Source organism: Paramisgurnus dabryanus, chromosome 9, assembly GCF_030506205.2.
Source record: "Paramisgurnus dabryanus chromosome 9, PD_genome_1.1, whole genome shotgun sequence".
NCBI classification, from domain to species: domain Eukaryota; kingdom Metazoa; phylum Chordata; class Actinopteri; order Cypriniformes; family Cobitidae; genus Paramisgurnus; species Paramisgurnus dabryanus.
The window spans coordinates 38,660,071-38,685,384 of NC_133345.1; the positions used below are offsets into that span (position 1 = coordinate 38,660,071).

At 37.1% G+C, this 25,314-nt stretch overlaps 1 protein-coding gene across 1 annotated transcript in view; it reads right to left on the reverse strand.

Moving 5' to 3' along the window:
- large2 (LARGE xylosyl- and glucuronyltransferase 2) overlaps window positions 1–23,510 on the reverse strand; it is a 142,791-nt gene extending 119,281 nt beyond the window's left edge. Inside the window, exon 1 of the mRNA XM_065282814.2 lies at window positions 23,363–23,510. The gene's annotated coding sequence lies outside the window, so the exon portion shown is untranslated. The remainder of the gene's footprint in view (window positions 1–23,362) is intronic.
- Between the last annotated feature and the right edge of the window lie 1,804 nt (window positions 23,511–25,314).

Here is a 25,314-nt window from a genome sequence, read left to right on the forward strand (position 1 = left end):
ACTTAAAATGAATAATTAAGAAAGCTTTGATAAAAAACATGGCTGATTTTTTTTATTGAGAGAGCATGAGGTTGAGTTTCATTTGGATGCTAATGTGATTACGTGCTTAAAAGTTTTACACGCATAACTTAGCGCTGTCAATCAAACCAGCAGTGAGAAATATAACAGTAATTAAAATTTGTCTCTCTGCTTTTTAAACTGCAAATGTAATTTGATTAAACATCACTTTTCTCACATTTCACTCAATTAAGGGGGGTGTCAGGACTAAATTGAAAAGTAAAATGCGATCCCATCATGCACACAGATTCATGTCTATCACGAAATCCAGGCGGTCTACAGTATCTCTTCATACGTCTGATCAGTCGTGCTCCTCGTTCCTATTGTTGGCAGCAGCACTAACAGAGCGTGAAGTGTGACGTGAAAATGTGTGATTTCCCAAAACACACGGAGTATCAGTCACACATATACAGTGAAGAGAGTGGAAAGATATCAAAACGTGGCATAGCTACTCCTTGTGTGGAAAAATCACTTTTTCAAAAAAAAAAATCTGTTTAATGTCTCAGATGTTTCTCCATGACAAGATTAAGGAAGAGATAAAGAGAGATGACATTTCAATTAAAAATGTTAACGTTTTTACAACAACGTCATTCTAGGGGCCTAAAAATACAACAACAAAGTTACAGTCTCTGTGTAAAGTACAAAAACAGGAATTTGTATAAACTGTGATGTGATGTAATGCGCATTACAGTATGTGTTCATAGGTCATAGGTTTGATTCCAGTGAGGACATATACTGATAAAATGTTTGCTTTGCATGCACTGTAAGTTGAATAAAAGCATCTGCCAAATGTATGAATGATACAAGTCCAATGTAATATTGTAATAACCTGATAGATTTTAGTGAAAATAGGTTTCCCAAAATATCACTTTTGGTTCTGTGAGAGCAATACACCCTATAAACTTTATAAAAACTTCGGTGTGGGCCCTGGTTTTCTTTACTTAGCCAATGCCTTGAAGCACAAGGCCTTGACGCAAAAAGCTGAAAGTATCCATTTGTGGAGGCAATTTTGTTACTTTTTATTTTACAACACCTATTTTTTCTCACAGATAATATACTTTTGTTTTTATTCTTCATCTCTGTCTCCAATACTGGGTCCGAAATTGCATACTGTGACATTAGGTACTGAATTACAAGCAGGGCTTTGAACCAGATTTTTTTCCCAATTGGTTTGTTCCGAACAGAAACAGTATTTTAACGTTTCTGGTTTTCAATTCAACCCTAAAATTGCCGTTCCTGAACCGGTTAGAATAAAAAATTAAGTTCCTGAACCGGTTAATAACGTTCCATGACAGGTGTGGGACGTACAACTAAGTAGGCTGATCATTAGGACATTAAACTTAAATTATTAGTCTACATAATTTTCCTTAAGTCTCTATCTTGTCATCAAACATAAAAAAGGCTACATTATGTAAGCGGCATAACTGTTATTCTGACATTCCTACATTTTTTCAAGTGCACTTAAATACGCGCACACACACACAGACGGAGAACAAATTCAAAATGGTGCTTTGGGAAGAAGATGCAGCATAAACATTCGCTCACATAAAGTGAAAAATAAGTTGTTTTTCAGTAATTTATTTACCAAATGTATTTTAATGCACAATAGTATGAGACACAGTAGCGCAACTCTCTCTTAAGTTTACACATCAAGAGTTCTGATCTTTGAAGGGCGGAGTTGGACCGGACACATTCAACCGCATGTGCGTACAGAAAATTGCTCACTTTAGCGTCTTTTAGCATTTAAATTGTTTCAAACACTTAAGGGTTAACATTTGCAAGCCTTTGAAACGTGTGCAAATGATCAACTTTCACCCTATTTAATCCGCGAATCGCATGCGAGGCGAACTGTGGGTCGTGATATGTACGGATCACGGATGAACTGCGATCCGTTACACCACTAATTAGTAAAAAACAAACATCTTGAGATACTTGGTAGCCTACAATATTTACCTCTTATGATTGAGTATTAAGGCTACTTGCTGGTGGCAAGCTTCTCATTTCTCAGATGAGTCAACGACGACCAGAAATGAACTTCATTGAGTATTGCACAGAAATCTTGTCAAAGTACGAAAAAATTATGTTATTAACCGGTTACCATTATTTTAAATAAACGTTTCTGTTCTGGAAAATATATTTTAGGAAAGTTTCTGGTTTCGTTTCTGTTCCTTGCAAAACATCAAAAGTTTCCGGTTTTCTTTTTTTTTCCATGAACCGGTTTGAAGCCTTGATTACAACAAGTACCTACTCATCGACAGTTAAAACATGTACTACATAGTATGCATATAGATAGTATAAAAGAATTCGGATGATCTACATCCGCCATATTGATACATCACTTGACATTTTATAACAAAAAGTTAGTCGTATACTGAAATGATATTAAATAAGCGCGATTTAACCACAAAGGGCATCTGTTTAATATACTGTATGTATTTACATTTGAATAAAGCCGTGTTACCGCTTTCGGATATTTTTAACTCTTTCTCCGCTATTGACGAGTTATAAAAACGTGTCTCTAAAGAGTTTTCATGTTAATATGCAATACCGACATTATCCAATTTACCCAATAATAAAAAAACTAAAGCCAAAATGTTATTTACTAATTTTAAACTCTATATACTGTATGTCGTAGCGCAAGTGTTTCTAAATGTGTCTGTATATCTTGAGAGGGGCATGAGGGTTTGGGGAATAGGGGCATGTTTAATTCAAAGGCTAATGTCGTTTAAAGCCCCTCTTGGTCTCCTGAGCTATGAATGAGTTTGGTCTGATGAGGACCCATGCTGTTTTCTTACCGTAATGTTTTTAATCTCTCATGGATGGCTTGCTGATCTGAAGTGGTGTGAGGTGCTGATGAGGGTCACAATGTCCTCAATTTGCAATCAAAGTGAACTGTGGAGCTGTCATTACACTGCAGTCCTCAATCAGGGAAACACCTGCCCTTCAGTAAGTACTGGAGTAAAGGTGACCGCTCTGACACCATTAATCCCCTGAGCACTGAACCTGAACCACTCGTATATAGTTCAAATACTTACCGCATGAAAAACAAACAAAGGCACTTATGAGTCAGACCAATCTTTGCTTTGATTGGTGAAAATCACACACCGCATGTGTGATCCCAGAAGAACAGTTTGCTACTTAGAAATTGCTTTTTCATAGCTCGGGAGGCTTTCTGAGTTATTTTTCGTTTAAGTATTATCTTTGTCTTAAATCCTTTAGGGGAGAAAAAGTAGACACAACTGAGACAACTTTTGACAAGAGCAAAGAGCAATACGAGTATACGGACAGCATTGCTTGGATTTATTTGAGACAAAGTATGACTTCATATTGAAATCTTTGGCATTTGATTGCAGATCAAATTAAATGAAATGAACAATAACTATGACCTTTTTCACAGTAGAAATATCTAACATGCATAAAACCTTAACAGACCACTCAGTGCCATGTAAAGGTGCGTTCACACCGGATGGCAACAAAGCGCTAAGGGCGAGTGATTTACATGTTAAGTCAATGCAAAGATACGATAGACATCCTACGGCGCGCATGACACAGTGCAAATTGAGCACGTCACGCGTGATTCGTGATATTCGTGCCACGTTAACCAATCAGGAGCTTGCTCTAGTAGTGACGTGTTTACGACGTAGCGAGCTGAGGCAGAAATACGAAAAAACAATGGAGGACAAAATTATCGTTGCTGTAAGTGGACACCCAGAGCTATATGAAAAATCTTCGTAGAAACAGAAACTAAAAGGATCTTACTTGGAAGAAAGTGAGTGAGGAGGTCAGACAATCTGGTAAGTTGTAAAAAACCGCTCTTTACTCAAATTGAGCTATATACATATTGAGACTACAAGCTAGCTAAAGCTGGCAAATTAAGAGTATTTCACGCACGAATGACAAGAATTTCACTCACAAATAAAGCAAGTTAACTGATAATGTTCAAGCGTCCAACTACGCGCAAATAGCACAATTTATTCGCATCTGGTGTGAACACACAGTAAGAGAAACAAATATAATGTTAAGTGCAGAAATAAACCCGTACAGTGTGATCAGGACCCGAAGCAAAGCGGATGGTCTTGTACTGTATGACACTGAAGGGGCTTATTTCACAATAACAAACGGCTGCCTGTACATTATCCCGCTGATTACACGGCTATTTACTTTAAAGTAAGGTAATGCTGGGTACACACCAAAAGATAATCGGGCTGATTTTGGGCCAATTTCCCCCCCTTTCAACAATCGTTGCTATGTCTTGATTATCTTGATGGTTCTTCAGATTATCTTTTTCCCTTGGTGTGAGGTGTGGTCAGAGTGTCCGAACCTGCTCGGAAGAATGTCGGAGCTGTCCCGATCGCCAATCGTAAATATTAAACAGAAATAATTATGTGTGGGGGAAACCCTGAGGACAAATGCACGGACGCTTTTGAGATTATCACGTGAAACGAAACAATATCCAATCAGAAAGTGCGATGATGGAAGACGGAAGCAGTCATGACAAAGTGGAGTTGATGTGGACAGCAGAGATGGACCATATTCCCGCTGTCTCCAAGACTTCACCCAAACACTTTTAAAAAAATTATTCCAAACACTATCATTCAAATTTTTTCCTGCATATTGTCCACCATGCTTATTCTGAATTCTTGCAAGATTTCTTGTGTTCACAGTCAAGACTTTGGTTGAAAATCTGTTTGAGTGTGGTGTGCTGTCTTTGACACATCATGGCACACCAGACACTATAGGAGCAAAACGGGTCAATCTGGAATTTGTAATCCTCATGTTTGTGGTCTTTCACATTTTGAAAATCTTAAATTAAAATCTCTTAAGTTGTAAAAAATCTTTTGGTGTGTACCCAGCATAAGAAACATTAAATATGGATTTGCTTATTTTTAATGAATGCAGACCTTCCACGAGGAAAACCTGTTTACTTTGGTTTTTAAGATAAGACGATTAAATGTCAAGAGCACACATTTGGTTTTAATCATTTGTAAATATAATGTCATATATATATATTATTAAAAGACAAATTAATTTTTGTGTAATATTAAACTGTACCTGTTAAAAGATTTGCAATGCCAGGGTTACCGTGTAACGTTTTGAGCTATTTTTATTTGGGAATGACAAACTTGCAAATGTTGCAACTGGCCAATCAGAATCAAGCATTCCAATAGGCCGTGTAATAACTTTTTTTATGTGACCTAGTCTGTAAAAACCCAGCAAAATATTTGTTTGTGATTTACTGTTGTCCACCTAAAATCATCCTACATAACACTGTGTGAAAATACTGTATAACCTTGATATCTTTCATATTGAAGTAAATATCAAAGATCGAAATCAATGATTGAAATCAAACTTTTATGCTCAAAAACTCATCATTCGATTATGAGACTTTAGTCTGGATTTCACACAGAGGGGCAACATTTTTAAAAAGGACCTGCTTAGCAAAAGCTTCACGTCCAAGAATTGTGCCTGTGCAAAAAGTCAAGGCTTAAAATAAATTATACAAAGTACATTTATAAAAAAATATGTCCTGTTTACTCAGTATGTAGTCAGGTCAACATGTGTATAACTTTTTAAAAATACAGCATACTTTAAGATTCTGCATTTCAGAATTATGTGTCTAGCACCGCGTGTCATTTTAACTGACGTCTCTGACATCTCATGTTATTCAGGGGGAGTTGTGAAAATGACATCTAGGAAAAGAGAAACACATAGCTGTCATCTATAATGAGCATCACTCTTGTTGTATAGTCTGATAGTTTTCAGGTTAGACACATGCAGTCTTATAATAGAAATGTTTTCAGAGGGTTTAGTCGGGGCACGGTCTCATTTGAGGACATTGTAAAACCTGACGGCATCGCAATCGATTCCAAAATGAACAGCGTGAAAACATTATTAGCTCGCCGCATGATTACTTGAGCGATTTTCTTCACGTTTTATGATTGGTTTTTCTCGGTGTGGAGCGAATGTAATCAATTTTTTGTTTTATTCAGAGCGTAATCCATTTATGTAAGAGACGGACCTAACAACACACAGTGTACTCCTGTCCTTCGTCTTTATAACACAAAGCCTCAGGGCCGTATGTGCTGTTCCCATGACAACGTCTCCGACATGGGACTATTTTGTGTAAACAACAACATTATGGAGAGTGGACGGACTTCAAAGAAAGTCACAGTAAAGCAGGAACCGACCGGATGGGAGAATAAGAGTGATTATACTGTATGAGAGTCCTTGTTTATTATGAGACAAATGTGAGAAACGCACAATACATATTTACACAGTTAACACATACACACATAGTCCAGTAATAAATCTACAATAAGTTCAAACATATACATTCATTACATTTAATTCAGGTTAACACTATTTTATAAGCAAGAAATGTTAAAACATTTTAAATTGGCTGGAACATTTTAAGAGCTGTCTTGCCATTTTATCAGATATTTTCTTTTTTAAAGTTCACATGAATAGTCCTGCCATGTGAAAATTAAACTTTTTAAAGAAAAAATGGGTCGTTTCTGTTTTGCAGTATCTTTTGAACTTTAATTTATACAAGTTTTTATTAAAGGACTTTTAAGCCACCAGACTTTATTTTTTTTAATTATCTTTTTATTTGAAAAGGCAAATTCCCATCACATACATTAGTTACAACTTTAGTTAATCAAGTGCATAGTTGGGGATGGTTACAGACATTTTAGACGCCACCAGAATTTTAAGGCAATTGTGGCTGCATCCCATTTCAGGGTCTGGATCATTTTAAGGCCGCAGACTTTGAAAGCAAGGCTCGATATTTGAAGTCGACCGGAGACGGTCTAGCCTACGGGGGAAGTTGTGTCATTTGCTGTTCCCGCCCACTATGCTTGTCAGCGGGACACAATAGCTGAGACCTTTCAGACTTTTAAAAATAAATATGGAGCCAGATATTTTTATTTTATTTTAGAAAATATGACACACTGATGCATATTAAACTATCCAACAGTATGTAAAATTCACCAACAAAACGCAACAATATTGCAGCAATAATATTAATTCACATAACTAAAACATCATGAATAATTGTTAAACAGTCACAAGGAGCTTTAATTTGCAAAATATACACTTTTATTTAACTACAGTTTTGAATGTTTATTTCAAAATGTCCAGTACGTCACAGGCGCACAATGAATCTTTGGATAAACAAGGCTGTAAAAGATTAATCTATCGATCCTTGATTTTAGGGGAAAAAAGACCACATTTGGAGGCGATTGCATATGAAAGGGATAGTTCGGCCAAAAATGATATTAAACCCATGATTTACTCACCCCCAAGCTGTCCGAGTTGCATATGTCCATCGTTTTTTAGACAAAAACATTTTCGGATATTTTAGAAAATGTTTTAGATCTTTCAGTTGATTTAATGTAATGTTACGGGGTCCACGACCTTCAAGTCCAAAAAAAGAGCGTCCATCCTTTACAAATTAAATCCAAACGGCTCCAGGATGATAAACAAAGGTCTTCTGAGGGTAATCCGCGCGGTGTTGTTGTAGAAATATCCATATTTAAAACTTTATTAACGTAAATAAATACCTTCCGGTAGCGCCGCCATCTTAGTCGCGTCCGCATTCAGGATGAGATCTTACACAGCATACGGAGGCTACTCTGCTGCTGCTCTGTGCCCCCGCCCTCCGAATTTGTCATACGTCACTAAGAAAAGTGCGTACACTACGCTAATACTCTCTCCTGAATACAGAGGAGTCTAAGATGGCGGCGCTACCGGAAGGTATTTATTTTCGTTAATAAAGTTTTAAATAAGGATATTTCTACAACAACACCGCGCGGATTACCCTCAGAAGACCTTTGTTTATCATCCTGGAGCCGTTTGGTTTTAATTTGTGAAGGATGGACGCACTTTTTTGGACTTGAAGGTTGTGGACCCCGTAACATTACATTTAATCAACTGAAAGATCTAAGACATTTTCTAAAATATCCGAAAATGTGTTTTTCTGAAAAACGATGGACATATGCAACTCGGACAGCTTGGGGGTGAGTAAATCATGGGTTTAATATCATTTTTGGCCGAACAATCCCTTGAAGGAGCCTTCGAATTGGGACAGCCTTCGTCACAGCCCGCTGATGTAATTTGCCCTCAAATATTGCCTCGGAAGGCCGGAGCCCCTGAATTGGGATACACCCTGTGTACCTGCAGTATCTTGAAGTCGCCATTAAACGGAAGTAGCGATTGTCTTATTTTCCCCGTGGTGACATATATCCGAGTGAACGGCTTTTCAAACAAATTAAAGGGAGGTGAGACTTGAATTCGTCCATCGAGAATTGATTGGATTGATTTAAGTTGGGTCATGTTGCTATTTGCCAATCACTGCGATCTTTTCAAGGATGACCAGAAGTAAGGGGAGATAGTTCCTACTGGGAGTAGATTTGTGTTTTGATTAAAGATTATGAGGGCACATTATTTTTTTTTTAAATAATGAAGCTCATAAATATGTAATTTGTAAAAAAGACTAAAATATTCCCCCAAAAAGTACAGTTTTTCATTTCAATTTCATTTCGACTTTAGTTATAACACAAATTCAATAAAATCAACTAAAATGAACTTAAAATTATGAAAATTAAGATATTGAAAATAACTGAAATAATATTTGTTTGCTATAATATTTAGGATTTTCTTTCACAGCTTAAAATCAATATGTGCTCACCAGGGTTTGCCAATGTTAAAGTAATTAGTTGTAGTAGTTACTTTTCACAAATAGTAACTGAGTTAGTGTGTCACATCATTATAAAAGTAACTAATTACCAGGGAAAGTTAGCCTGGGTGCCAGCCGATCTTAGCCCCGCCCACAACATTTTGAGAACGGGAAGATCGGTCTGGAGTTTCTTCGTTGAGGAGCTACTATGCTAGACCCAAAGCTGATGATCGAACCAATCAAATTGTCAGGGCCGGCTTTATACGATGATGGACAGATGATCAACAGTAACGCAATGAATCATGTCACCAAAGAGCGCGTGTGTTTAATCTGTTTAACGAAATGGCTGCCGCTGTAGAATTCAGATGTGTGGATTCTGACATTGAGTCTGTTCTAAAAGATATCGACAGAGCATTGATTTTAAAAGAGGAACAGAGAATCCTCTTTTAGAATCCTCAAGAAATTGGTATCACAGCGATGCAACTCGGCGTGCACGACAAGATGGATATAATTAGCGGTTGTTGCCAGCTTCTTTTCGGAAGCCCGGAATCGTGGTTGCTGAATAAGTGGAGGGACATGCTAGGCTCCAATATTTTCAAGCCAACGTAATGGGTATCATCATGGATGAAGTTCACCTAACGTACAAATGGTAAGAGATAGTCTTACTGTATGACTTAGTAAATACTTAATGTTGTGATATAAATGAAATGTTGTAAACATAGTAGGTGTTGATGTACGTTCGCTAACTCAGACTTAGTATAATCACAATGTTAGTGTCATTGTAGTGAAATAACTAGCAGTTCGGTCAGGCTGCAAAAGACGTAATTTCAACTTTTTGGGGTAGGTCTATCCAATTGAGTGCAGAGGCATTTTTCGGTTGAGACACGCCTCATAATTATAGCTCAATGGAGCGGTATCAGACTCAAATTCTGACTAGAATTGAGTATGGCAACGTCAGGCTAAGGGAAAGTAACAATTATGTTAAAAAAAAGAAGTTTAAATATGTCAAATACCTTGTCCCCAATATTAAATCTGTTAAATGAATGAAAAATGGACACTAAAGAGAAACCACAAATTATGTGGCAGCATGTGATGATGTGAGGTGCTTCATTAGATCAGAATTACTTGTGCTTGTCTTTCACCTCACCGAGGTGCTTATTACACTTCCAGTGTTTGCGAACACTACCTTTGAGCTCGTTGTACTTGCCATCGCTCTGTCGTTGCCATGTGTGTGACTCAGAAGGATTGCTGCGCGAGGACTGGTTGCCTGTGAAGGCTTTGGGATGGGGCCCACAGCAGCAGCACCCGCTGGTCATGACAAGAGAAAACGTTACATGCTTTCACGTCAGTCTCCAAAAGTCTCCAACCACGCCAGAAAAGTCACTAAAAGTTGCTAAATCTAGCGACAAAGTCACCAAGTTGGCAACACTGCTCGGACTGTGCATGTGCTTGTTTGTAAAGAAACACAAGCGCCACTCGGCCTCTGGTTGGCTAACGATGGAAATTAAGCCAATCATCATCAGTTTTGTGGTTGTCCCAACCCCCAACACACACATGCACCAGAGTTTATTTATAACATTGTTATTCCCATCACTGGTGGTGCTCACATTTATATTATTGGTCTGCATAAATGATGTCACTTCCTGTAGGATCATTTTATTAGGAATCTGGGGTATAAAATGTACCGAACCATAGGCATGACCCAAATATTTAATTAATTATGGTTAGAATAATAATAGATGTCATAACATGACATGCATACTAATTATAGCACAGTTAGATATTGTGAAGTTTTAAATGACATATTGCAAGTCACACTGCAAGACAATGTCATCGCTAGTCATATCATCTGCCCATTCATGCATTCACAAGCATCCACAAATATGCACATCTAGCACCATGGGTAGCAAATCATCTCCTTATACAGTTCCTTTAGGTTTCATTATATTCCAGTAAGACTCTACATTTTCACATTACTGTAATACGATTACAAATATAGCTCTCTATAAAACGATGACAAACAGTTTAGGGTGTGAATGTGAAACTTAAGTAGACATAAAGTTCCCTCTTATAGAATGAGATGAAATTACATACGATGTTGCTTTATTCTGAAATGAGATGGGACCAATTTGAAAGCATAATCAATCAGTCAGGAGATGATATTTTATGCTGCAGTGTATAATAAATTTGATGAATTGCATTTCTATACCATACTATAATGTATAAAGAATTTAATTTGCCTCTCTATGTCTATTTAATACCTTATAACAATTCACAGTTCTTTAATTGGGACATCAAATATGCATAAACAGTACTGTAGATTGTTTACTCGGATTCACTGTATGACAATAGTAAACAAAATTAAACTAAATAGCCTTTGGGGGAAAAGAGTAACACAGGGTGTCACATATGTGAACACACTAAATGATCTCAGACCTTATCGAATTGAACCAAGACCATCCTGGGATGTATAGTTTGTGATTGGAATGGTGCGGCTTGCTAAAAAAAGTTTACTAAAATCCATCGCTGATCTCCATTGACCTCCATTGACAAACACTGAAAAGTACTGTGACGACCCTGAGTCTCCTCCTGATTCTAATGGTGTAGATCAACCCAGTCTCACCCCATGGCGTCAATATTTGACGACACTTGACCATGCGTCAATATGTTGACGCGGAGGGTATACCTTTCGCGTCATTTTTTGACGAACTGGGGACTTCAATACTATTAAGTCCGTTGCATTCTCTTTCCTATTTTCTTACCATTTTCGCGTCGGTTTAGGGTTAGATTTCCATAATGACATCCCTACCCAAACCTAACTCTAACCCCAACGCCAGGTGACAACTGTTTAATTTCGCGTACCTAACTCTAACCCCAACGCCAGGTGACAACTGTTTAATTTCGCGTACACTGTTTAATTTTGCGTAATCTAACCCTAAACCGACGCGAAAACGGTAAGAAAATAGGAAAGAGAATGCAACGGACGTAATAGTATTGAAGTCCCCAGTTCGTCAAAAAATGACGCGAAAGGTATACCCTCCGCGTCAACATATTGACGCATGGTCAAGTGTCGTCAAATATTGACGCCATGGGGTGAGACTGTGTTAAGATCAGGGGTTTTCAATGTTTTTCCAGACAGGAACCCCTTAGATAAAAGAAGCATGGAGCCGGGACCCCCTGATGCTAAGGCTGTGTCCGAAAACTCTAAATTGCTGCCTTTTGAGGCAGCATTCCAAGGCGGAAAGGCATCAAGGCATGTCCAAATCACGGCATGCATTTCATACATTTTTAAATTCGAGCAATAGTTTTGTTAAAGTTCATAATGCAGATGCGGTGTGGTGTAATTTGCCTTTTGAATTAGCATTTTAAATCTGAAAAGAAGACCCATGGTGTAGATCATGGGAGTTCCTGATTGGTTTTGCTCATGCTGATTGATAATTAGCTAAAGTATATAAGAGTGCTGTGTGTTATTTGGGGGGAAGGCACTCTCTGGGGAAGCTTTCCTCAGGAGTGGCTCATTCTTATGTCTTTCTTACACATGTAGCCTCCAGATTTTGTTATAGTTGTTTGTTATTTCTTGGTTTTCCCTTATCCCTAGACTTTTGTAAATTATTATTATTATCATTGGTTGTGGCATATGTTTAATTTAATAAAACTTGCATGAATTCAAAGTTCCTGCCTGATCCCTCTTTTATGTTGCGGCTTGAAACAAGCTGGGGTGCGTTTCCCGAAAGCATCGTTAGGCAACTACTGTCGTAAGTTTTGTCGTTACTGACAAAGTTCAACGATTTGGTGTTTCCCGAAACCCTAGTTCAAACGAACATTCGCAAGCTGCATTGCAAACTTGTGTGGTTTGAACGACAGCTCTTCACCTGCAGAAGCATTATAATATGTAGACTTCCGTTGATCATGCTTTTGGGCAAAATAAGCAAAAAACTTAATACATTCTATATTCATCATTCTAAATGATGGATGTGAACAGACATACGATCTTTGAGACCCTGGGGAATCCCTGCGAGTAGTGACGTAAGAGGGAACTTGCGCATCAGTTGAATATCTTGAAAATAAACAACAGATAATTAAATCACAATAACAAAATCAGTCTTCTGATGCAATATATATTATTTACAGCAATAATCTGACATTAAATCGATTTGCACAGATTAATTAGTACCCTACTCCACCTCCCACGTGACATCATCAACTATGTTGTTCAAACGACGAATGTGCGACAAAGTTACTATGCAGTCGTGACAAGGGAGTTTGTTTCTCCAACTATGCATTGTACTATGTTGGTTCGGCAGCGAGTTACGTCGTTGTTTGGGAAACGCACCCCTGGTCGTAACAGTTCTTACGCATATATTTACTTACATTATGCTATAATGTGACCTATTTGTTTTGGAAGGCTCTTAAAGCAAAAATAAACAAATAAACGAAATAAAAAATAAAGAATATTTTTACTGTCTGAACAGTGTAAAACAGTCTAGCAATGGGAGTTACCAGGCTGGTCTAACTGTTAATAGTATTACATAACTTCCAAAAATACAAAACATATTTTTTGGACATTTACTGTAAAGAGATGCTAAAGCGTACAATGTAGTCGTATTTGCTACAATGTTTACAGCTACAAAACGAAAACATTTACAAATTTTTCATACCATAAAGATTGCTGTATAATTTCCCTTGAACCTTTTTATTTATTTATTTTGTGTGGCTGCGTTAAAAATTATCATGCAAATAACGATTAAAATATTTTCATAAGTTTGTTGTGTGGCTGTATTACGTTTATTTTATGTAAATAATAATTAAAATGTTTTCAGAAGAAACCTTAATGTATGTGAACTTGATTTGTAAGTGTACTTTGGGGTTGGACTGCTTGCGTTTCTTGGCTTTCAGCGGTGAGGGTGGACGCAGCGATGTCCTCTGCTGGCGTCAGGTCCTGAGGCAGATCCACCTCCCGTTACACGGCGTGCCCAATTTATGCTGGCAAGCTTGGGATTCCCCCGTCTCCTGACATCATTGTAGCGCTTGCGGCGCAACGTCCTGGGCATGCCAGCTGATGAGACAATTGTGCCTATTTCCTCCCACGCCTGTTTAACCGACGCTGATTTGAGCGGGTTTCTCCCATCCCCATACAAAACAACTTCTCTGTCTTTGCTGCTCTTACAAGAACGTTGGTCTCCTCGGCTGTGAACCGCTCCTGGCGTGCGCCTGGTAAATCCGTCATAATAATAGCAACCTGCCATGAAACTTGCACACTTGCGTTTAAAGGGAATGTTGGATGACGTTCTGATTGGTTTATTTAACGTTGCGCCCAAACCACACCTATGAATAAAGAACCTACTTCGAGCCAACACCTTATTGATTTGCGCCTGGCGCAAGAGTTATTTCTCACGCCGGAAAAATAGCAACAGCGCCCAAGATCCCCCCACAAAGTCACTTGCCCTTTGCGCTTTGCACTTGCATTTCAGATCGTTAAAATAGGGCCCAAAGAGTCACTGCCATAAAGCAATGTTTCGTAAAGCTTCTTGAAGCGCAATATTTGAATTCATAACAAACTCGAGATTTTACGTTTACAGTCGCTGAAGAGAGCTGGGCTTGGATCTGTTCCTTGCAATCCTATGAATTTATAATGAATTTATATAGTTATGGATTACAGCAAATGGATAAAATGTACATCTTTTGTGAATTTATCCTGTTTTAGTGTAATAATTGTTGCATAGGAGAAAATGCATTTTGTGTATCTCAACAAACTAAATATAAAAAATGGTGAAATGATTACAGAAATTGTTTTAAAGTGTAGTCTTATTTAATATTATGTAATTCTCTGAAAGTCATAAACATTTCATTAGGTAAATAAGTTAACTGTCTTAAATAAATAAGTCAGAAAATACGACTGAAAACATGTCATAAATATGAGTAAGAGACGCCAATGCCCATTATTTTAATTTTTATGAATAGTAATATGTACAAATCTGTCTGTAAAGCTGTTAATATGTAAATATGTAACATATTAGTCCTGTCAACACGTCAATATTATACATTGATAACGTTGATAAAGTAAATGTATGGCTCTGCTACATCCACACTTTACGTAAAAATACACACGTACTGTATTCTCATGAGATCAAGTTGGGATTAAAGAGAAACAAGGAATAATTTGTTTAAATCCCTTCCCCAGTTTACAGTATGATGCATTTGGCTCCTCTGTGACATGCAGTAACCCACTTTGAGGTGACACTACAGTGACCAGCATGAGAGTTAATAAAAAGCTATAGCAGACAGGCAATAAAACTGTTATTTGTGAAGGGAGCTGATCTCTCCCAGCTGAGATGAACACACAGACTCCGTGTCATATTTGCAGAATAGCAGCGCATGAGCTAGAGACATCCATCCTGTCACATATCTGACAGTACAGACAACAACTTTATGAGCTCTTGGCTCTTTTAAATTTCACATAAGAGAGACTATATAGTTTTCAAGAGCACCTATTACATTGCTAAAACAATGTTATTTTGTGTATTTGCTGTAATTCAGTGTTTCCGCATGGCTTGTGGTTCAAAAAACACACCATACATTATTGTTGTTCCTCTTTGCCCTGCCTCCACGCATTGATTTTGTACAAAGCTCATCATTCTGAAAAGCGCAGTGTCGTCTGATTGGCCAGCTAACCTGGGATGCGTTTCCCAAACAACAACGTAACTCGTTGCTGATCGACCATAGTACAATGCATCGTTGGAGAAACTAACTCCCTTGTCACGACTGTTTCCCGAAAGCATAGTAACTTTGTCGCACATTCATAATTTGAACGATGTTGGTTTAACGACATAGTTGATGATGTCACGTGGGAGGTGAAGTACTAATTAATCTGTGCAAATCGATTTAATGTCAGAATATTGGTGTAAATAACATATATTGCATCGGAAGGATTTTGTTTTTGTAATTTAGTTATTTATTTTCAAGATATTTAATTCACGCGCAAGTTCCCTCTTACGTCACTCCTACCAGGGATTCCCCAGGGTCTCAAAGCTTGTAGGTCTGCGCATATGCGCAGTTTTCAAATGCAGCGCTTTCATTCTGTTTACAAATTTAAAGACATAAAATAAAAATTTTAATATATTTAGAATGATGGATATAGACTGTACTACATGTTTTTTGCTTATTTTGTTCAAAAGCATGATCAACGTAAATCTACATATGATAATAACAAGGAACGATGCTTCTATCGACAGGTCAAGAGCTGTCGTTCCAACGACACAACTTAGTGATGCAGTTTGCGAATGTTCGTTTGAACGATGGTTTCGGGAAACACCAAATCGTTGAACAATGTTAGTAATGATGGAACTTACGATGTTCGTTGGCTAACGATGCTTTTGGGAAACGCACCCCTGTACGTTGTGACTGGCTGAATACCACCAGAAAGGAAGCCAAGGTAGTAAACTGCCATTGCCTACAGTGTGTTTGTTGTTGTCCAAGAAAAGAGATTTAAGTTGGAGACGATAACTCACGTAATCGTTTACTTTGGGATTTGTAACTTTGTTAATCGTTAACATGTACTAACAGTAAATGTACGTTCACACCAAGATATTTTTAATAATGCATCGTCAAAGCCCTAGCAAAAACAAGTCTCAGGTAGCCCCTTCTTCGCGCCATTTCTCGTGACAGGAAGTGAAGATTATTAAATTAAACAGAGATCTCTATTATGCCATCAGAACCATAAAAGACCCAACACTGAGCAATTGTCCTCCGTGCAAAATATGAACAACACTGTGTTGTTTTTAAATAACCATAGCAACTCTCATACTCTTTCTCTGTGTATGGTCTTCAATCTCTGATATGAGGATTCCCTCTGGCCAATCTGTTTTTAACCCTGAGCCTGGACAGGACTCTGAGGACCTGACGTGTCAGATGTGTCAGGGGGTTCACTTCACACTTGTGTGGTCAGGTCTGCATGCATCTGACCTTTAACTCAGTCCCGTAGACTCTTTGACATGAGGTCCACCAATAAAAGCGTGAAATCCATAAATCCACGTGTCAGGTTTTTGCTCACCTAGACCTCCTGGGAGCCAAACTCCAGACGGTCATTCATATACACTGGTACTATTTCTTAACAAAAACAGATGCTTGCTGTTATATTTTTAACAGCGTCAGTGTGGGGGATTTATTACTGCGGCTGTCTGTCATAACACTCCTATATTAAGATTGTATATTCGTTGCATAGGCAACACTTACATCGCGGGTCATTACTGGGTTTCTCACCTTGTTTGTAAATGGTTCAGATAAGGATGTGGCTTGTTAGGAAGTATGCATGCTATTCATATTATCCTACATTTACATGTCAACTGTGTCAATTTTTAGCGGCATCTAGCGATGAACAAATTGCATCCAACGGCTTCCCCCTCCATTTCGAAATCCAGGTGAAGCTACGGTAGCCACGACAGGACAATCACATAATCGTCAGAGACAACGTTGTCCATTTAGGGCTACTGTAGAAACATGACAGCGACTTCAATATAAGTGGACCCGCGGCTTATGTAGATACAAATTGCTCATTCTAAGGTAATATAAAGAATATAGTTTTTATGTAAGGTCTTTATAAACCACTTATAATATAGTTATGTATATTATACAACATTTCTGTCAAGAGATCTTTCTAAAAGTTACACAATGCACCTTTAAATGAGCAAACTATTTGTAAAGAGCCAGCGATCCAACAATGTTTCACTTTTTGTTTTGTTTCGCTGAAGAAACATCAGAGACAGTTGAAGTTATTTGTAGACAGCTTGTTAATTATTTACATTTGCATTTTATGCATTTGAGATATTCCAAAGCGATTTACAATGCATTAAAGCTATAGATTTTATTACTATGTGTGTAACCAATTAAGCTCTACAAAACCAGGAAAAAAACAAGAGCTGCAGGTACGCAACTATAATGCAAGCATTCACTACAATACATCAATTGTTTTGAAGAAATCCAGTCAAGTATAAAACAAGTGAATGTAACATGTGCACTATTGAGTTCGGCCTTTAGTGTTTTGATGTTTAATTTCCTCTACTGTGCTTTGTTTCTGTTGCAGCTGTTATTGTATGCATATACGGCCTTTGTAAATGGCTACAGAGAATTTAGCCGACACTTTTGTTAAGCACACAAAGAGATGCTTTTGTTGAACAGGCTCATTATTTTATTGTGAATCTCAGTTGCACACTGTTTTTGTTTCTGATTTTATAATGGCAAATTACAACATGTGAATAATTCATGTTTGTTACTAACTTGCTGAGCTCAGTCTGTAAAAAACAAAATCATGCAGTGTACTGATCTACAATTTTGTAAACTGAAATAAATCTATTCATGTAATGGAAACATTTATTAAATAAAAATTTAGCTGAATCCAAGCAGACAATAGATCAAAATCACATCAGACATCAGTCATATAAATAATCATTATGTATCTGACATGAATACTGTACACAAAGAAAATCACATTTCTACTTTCCAATCCCTGAAAAGTTTGTGTTGAGGAACTTCATCCTAATCTTTCAATTCTTTTTAGCTGACAAAGAAATATAGCTTTGAAAAGAACGACCGCTTTGATAAAAATACTGAGGAAGAAAGAACAGAAAACAGACCCCAAAGAAGCTCTACTGATGTCTGACATTTGAGATTAAATTGCCATGTGCTAAAAAGGTGAAAATAAAGATAATCTGCTAGGCTTGTGCAATAGAGTGAAATTGCATGTGTTAACTGGGTCGTTTCACGAAAAATGTATTTCCTTCTTTTGAAATAATAGAGTTAAAAATAATATCACAATAAAACAATACGTTTTAGATCTCAAACTCCAAAACCTTAGTTTTAAAAACAGCCCATGAGCATCCATACAGTATGTCTGTGGCACTCAGCTCGTCCAATCAGTGAGAAGATACTAAAAGTTATATTTAGAAACGTGTGGCTGTATAATTTACTTTTTAAATTATGGCCGTTCTGCCTTAACAGTTGCATGTTGTCTGAACCTGTAACAATATGGCTTTCTGCAAACTATACACTGTAAAAATTGAAACGTTGGATCAAAAAAATTAGGTGTTACCAATTGAAGTAATTTTTAAGTTTATCCAACTTTTTGCTTTTTACACTGGACCCAATAACAAACATTAAAGCAACATAAAAGAATGCACTGTAAAAATAATATCATATCAACATATATTTTTATTTTACTTTAACTTAAAAAATTAAGTTAAACAATTTCAAGTTATGTCAACTAATCACAGGTCAAACTTAAAAAAATTGGTTGAATGGATTGCATAATTGCATAGTTGATTAAAGGGGTCATATAATGAGATATTTTTAAAGATGTAAAATAAATCTTTGGTGTCCCAGGAGTGCGTATGTGAAGTTTTAGCTCAAAATACCCCATAAATAATTTATAATAACGTTAAAATTGCCACTTTGTAGGTGTGAGCAAAAATGTGCCGTTTTGGGTGTGTCCTTTAAAATGCAAATGAGCTAATGAAATGCATACACTGATCGCAATGACGGTGGTTTGTTGCAGTTGAAACTCAATTGTGTTGTCAATTGTTTTTGGCTCTCTTTTCTCTCCGCACTAAATGGCAGTGACGTAGTTGGGTAGTGCAGATTAAGGGGCAGTATTATTGTAATTGGCCTTGCTACCTACATCGCAAAACAGGCAAAATCTGAACGAAGTTTGCTTCACATCAGAGTCCTGCAACGGGTCGGGTACCCGCGTAAAACTTTTGGTGTGCACGCCCTAATTACCATTACACGAGCAACATATGACATGTGACCCATCACATCAACACCGCGACAGTGCGCGAACTTTGTTGATTCTTCTTGTAGCCTAGTTGGAGCGAGCGTTGCAGGAGTTGCATAAAGTTTTGCTGTTGATAGCCGGTAGCTGAACGTTGTCTTAGAAAGCATTTCGAGACGAGACTTAAGGAGCACAGCAGGGGTTGTGTAGGTAGGTTGTTTTTCTTGGTCTTTTTTTATTAATAGGTCTTTTTGTATATAGTTATCAGTAGGGATGGGCATTCGATTACATTTTTTTAGTCGATTGTCAGGAGAATTAACGATCGACTATCGATTAATCATTAATATTTTTATAATAAAAAATAATTATTTAACTTTAATAATTCAAAAATGTTGAATACAAAAATTCAGCGTGTTTTCCTCCATGACACCTTTATTACAAGATCAACTTGTGGCAAACAGTTAAACTACATTTAGTTAGACAAACGGAACATATATGCGCTTGAATATGCGGTGCTCTGAAGCAGCGGAACCTGCAGCTGCGAGCCGCATTCTTAAACAGAGACCTCATTTGTTCCAAAAAATCATGACCTCTTCATGATTATTTTTTTGAAATCAAAACGGAAGGTCACAGATAACGGAGTATGGTGTCAAATATTGCACCCTGGTGGTAAAATGTTGAATTGCTGCCACACAGTGAAATTCATTTAATTGCTTCAAGACACATGCTACACTAGGCAACGCAACCTGCATTAGATAAAAAAAGTATTCGATTAATCAATAACAAATTAACGTCATCGACTAAATTCTTAACGATCAATTATCGATCGTCGATTAATCATGCCCATCCCTAGTTATCAGGTTCCATTTGTGCCGATGGTAGGCTACTTTAATGGCGCAAAACAAAGCCCACTTTAGCCTGTTTCATTAACCTATTCATGACGCTGTTGTGATGTTGAGAGAGGTACGAGATAAAAAAGCACTTTAATTGAAATGATTTTAGTGTGTGTGATTTATGCGTGTGCGGGTACGGGTCGGGTAACGGGCCAAATATTAACGAGTCCAGGCGGGTGCAGATTTAATTTTGATATAATCACGGGTGACGGGTCGGATCTGGTGCTGAACTTTGCGGGTATGGGTGAGAAAGGGTCTCCAAAAATGGACCCGTGCAGGACTCTGTTTCACATGCTTGCAAAGAATGGCTTACCAAAACAAAGTTACTTTAGTACAACAAGACAGCCAAAGATTTGTAATCCGATGACCCTTTAAATGCCATATTAAACGACTTACCATTGGTCATTTGGTTGTTGCACAATTTTTATATCTGGCATGTCATTTAAGTTGTTTGATGTCCATTTTCTCATTTACTGACCATCTTTTAAACAAATTCCTTAAGAAAAACTCTACACTATTACAATCGAGTTGATTTGTACCACTCGCGATGCTCACAACCTGAAGAAACAGCCATACTAACATTGTCACGCAAAATTATATAGCATAACGTAAAAGCTAGAGGGGCAGTTTCAAATCTGCCCATATGGCTCTTTATAAGGGTTTGCCGCATTTCCATTTTTCAGTACAAATTTACATGAAATAAATGTGGGGCGCTGTTGAGCTCGGGAGGGCGCTCAATTTCCAATCATTTTCATCTCACTTTCTGAAAATAGGTTTTTTTGTTAAAAAAAAATTGACACATTACATATTTTCTAGTGGATTAATATTATTGTGGGGCACTGCCCTACCTGTCTATACAGACAAGCCGTGCCTGTGGCTAACACAATGCTCTATCAACTGAGCTAAAGGAAGAAAACATCATGTGATCCCTCTAAATTACAATATCAAAAACATGACAGCAGAGAAGAATGCAAGCAAGCCATTTGTGTTCAGCATTACAAACATTATGCATCATAGTGCATTTCTGTGAAAAGGTCTTTCAGCACCAGAGGGGAAAACAGACTCCTATACTCAGCAAACACGCCCAGAGACAGACTAGCTCCAATCAGCCACACTCAGAGAGAAGACACCGTCAACCAGGGAGAAGAAAAATTAGGCAAAATAAAGAAAGACTGCAAACCGATATGCGTAAAAGCTAACCGAGAAAATGATGGAAAGGATGAGTGGTGAGTCTTATGAGAGCACTTTAAAAAAACGACAAAAGACAGCAAGACAATTAATCTAGGACAAATTTGAACATGATGTCCCCGCTGTCCATAAATACCCTGTCATTCTGGAAAGAAAGCTCTGGACGTCCCATTTGTCACAATATGTACTGTATGCATATGAGGCATTGCAATGATGTTAAATACAATCCGACAATACAGTCAACCCTTCAAAACGCTCTCTCCATAACAGACATACAGTGATGCCGAGTGTCAGTTTCCTGCTGTGAGTCATCAATGTTCTGTTCTATCTTAGTGACTGCAACTGAATCACTGCCAACTGACCCCAATGGCAGCGTACAAAGTCATAAATGCACAAGCACAGTTAGCAGTAACAAAACACAAACAAACACTTTTGTTGTTTAATAATGAGCGCATGTACTTGCATATGTTTAACCATACGGTGGACAACAAGGTAATTATCAAAGCTGCAATCCATAAAAATAAACAAAAATCAGTTATGGGAAAATACATGTGTGTTCAAATGCAAAACCCTCTAAGTGCGGCTGACATGTTTTCTTGTAAATTAGCATATTTTTTTATCAGGATCTTATGTTTAGGATGTCAGTAATTGTAATGCATTTTTCACAAATGCCAATTTATTTGGTATTTAACTAATTTGACTGTCTTTTGCTGCAAAACCCTCTAAGTGCATGCACACTTTTTGGCAAAATCACTTTTCTGAACAAGACAACAAGTTAAACAGTTGTAAAATAAACTGTAAAATTACTATAAATGCAACTAGAAAAATGATGAAAATCAGAATTCAAAACATAAAAATTTTCTTCTACATTTAACCCTAAGATACCACCCTACACTGCAAAAAAATGACGTTCTTACTTAATGTTTTTGTCTTGTTTTCAGTTCAAATATAAAAAAAATCTTAAATCAAGATGTATTTTCTTGATAAGCAAAATGATCTAAAAATAAGTCTAAGTTTTTAGACAAAAATATACAATCTAATTTGTAATTTGTGCTTAAAACAAGCAAAAAAATTGGCAATGGGGTAAGCAAAATATCTTGAATTTTCTTGAATTAAGTGTTTGAGAAAATAGTTAATTGTTTTTTTTTGTTTTTTTTTTTTGCTTGTTTTAAGCACAAATTCACTTAAATTTTATATTTTTTGTCTAAAAACTAGACTTATTTTCTAAGGTCATTTTGCTACATCAATATTTTTACTGAAAACAAGAAAAAATGCTAAGTAAGAAAGTAATTTTCCGTAAGCAAGTGGCTTAAGATTTTAAATCTTGTTTATTGAAATAAATTATGAAAATCAAGAAGGTTTTTACTTAAACCAAGTGAAAATATTTGCCAGTGCAATAAGAAAAATAAACGTAATTCCAGTTTCAACAATTTAGTAAACTTAAATTAAGTTGATTTTTCTTACTGCACTGGCAGATATTTTGACTTGTTTTAAGTAAAAATCTTGATTTTCATAATTTATTTCAATAAACAAGACTTAATATCTTAAGCCACTTGCTTACAAAGTAAATGTGTCTCAATTTAAGAATATTCAGACATTTTTATTAGAAAACGAGACAAAAAAAGTATTGCAGTGTATCAGTACAAATGTCATTAATAGTTACAAATTGCTTAACCACAGACCAACAAAATTTGACTTTTAAACAACTAAATCTTCTTTGAAAGACTAACATCTAGACCACCTCTGCACATACAGTTTATGATAAAACTTGAGTAAATAACTTACATAAAACACCTCTGAACATCTGTGTCCACAGCTCTGAGAAGAAGCATACTAGAAATTTAGCCACCTGCCCCCAGGTCTCACTCATTGAACCACGTCCCAACGGCTAGTTGCACAGTTAACTCTGTTCTCGGGAGACAACAACCTCATATTTCTGCTCTATACTGAGCACTTCAAGACTGGTTTAGGACACCATTACCTCCTTTGATAGGAATCACTGGTGCTATATTGAGTCTGGAGAAGCTTTGGCTCCTCACTAGAGACGACTGAAATAGTGTCTGGACCACTGCGCTACAATTAGCTTACCATCTAGGCTTCACATCCTCTAATATATCGCTTGGGGAGGAAGCCAAATGGTGTGATGAACCCAGTGGTTCTTGGCTTACTCGTTCGATGCAAAACGGGAGTCAGTCGTAAACAAGTGACATTTTAATGATCCATTATCTTTAGGGGAAATCACATACGGGTTCTAAGCCATGACAATCCAAGAGCGAGATTATTTGCTTATTTTATGAGTACTGTAACTAGCAGTGTTGAACTAGATACGAACAGAGAAATACACACAGTTTATTCGAAGGTCACCTTAGCGTTTGAATTAAAAGAAAAGTTCACCCAAAAGTGTAAATCTTCCCGTTTGTTCACCTTCATACCATTTCAAACTTCTGTGGAAGAAGACAAAAAAGAAAATTTAACAAAGCTGCCCTTTTCCATAAAATGAAAATTAATGAGAACTGACTCATCTCAAGCATCATGCTCATGCAAAGGAAATAAATCTAATTAAATTTATTAGTCACAGAAAATTTCCTCATTTGCAGTCTAGGTTGCATAGACCACAGCTCAAATATGACAAATCAAGACGCCTCACGTTATCAATCCTTATTCAGGTCAAGTCTGGCACGGTGCATCGACACGCCTTGTTGGACTGCACGCAGATATGATGGAGAAGAGAACAATTTTCTGTTACAATTAATTAATTTTGTTTGTTTTGGAAACGTATTACTAATTTTATTTTCACATCTATGCTTGTTCTACAAAGTAAACTGCCTTTTCTAATAGAGCAAAAGTCAAACAAAAGAAAAACTAAGGAGCCTTTATGAAAGAGAGAGTAAACGAATTATAGCTAGACAGTTTTATAGAAGTGTGGTAATGTGATCAGTCTGTCTGAGGTATATGTTCCAGACAGATCAAATATTATAAAGCAATGCAACCGTGTAGGAGATTATCAAATAACTCAGATGACTCAGTCTGGGTTACTGAGAGAACTAAAAGACAGAGACAACGTTTGACAGATAGAGCAATCCAAGACAGCAGACGACTCCGGACCAGATACGCACTGAATAACCAAGGAGAGCTATGATACTTACAGACGGTTTCGGCAGTAACAACATAAACAAACGACAAACGTAACTTTTGGTAAACTCTGCAAAGAGTCCTTTTAGAGTAGTTTATTTCTAATATCAAGCAAAATAAATAACAAGTAGAATACCTTAGTTTAAATCATAGCTAATGCGTATCAAGAACTATAATGAGCAAACATTACTGTGTAAAATTAATGTACAATGTTAACTACATATGGGCTGCCAAACCTCCATTAAAGCAAAAAAAATCCCTTAATTCGCCAAAATTAAGGGTATAATGAGCACTATATTGTATGGTGGAAGAGCACTTAGTTTGTAGCACTTCGACCTTGGGCGCAGTAATATTGACAGAAGTTTAAGCGAGAGGGGGAGGAGTCAGGAGTGATGATGTTACTGCGCGCCAAGGTCGAAGTGCTGCAAACTACAGTAAGTGCTTTTCTGCCATACAATATAGTTCTAATATTTAACATTTTACATCTAACGTTTTATTTTGTGGCACAATATTTACTCGTGTAACTACTCATGTAACAGTCTTTAAATAGGGAAAACATGGGAGTGTTTGGTGGCTTCTAAATTCATCCATGTTTGGATCCTAAG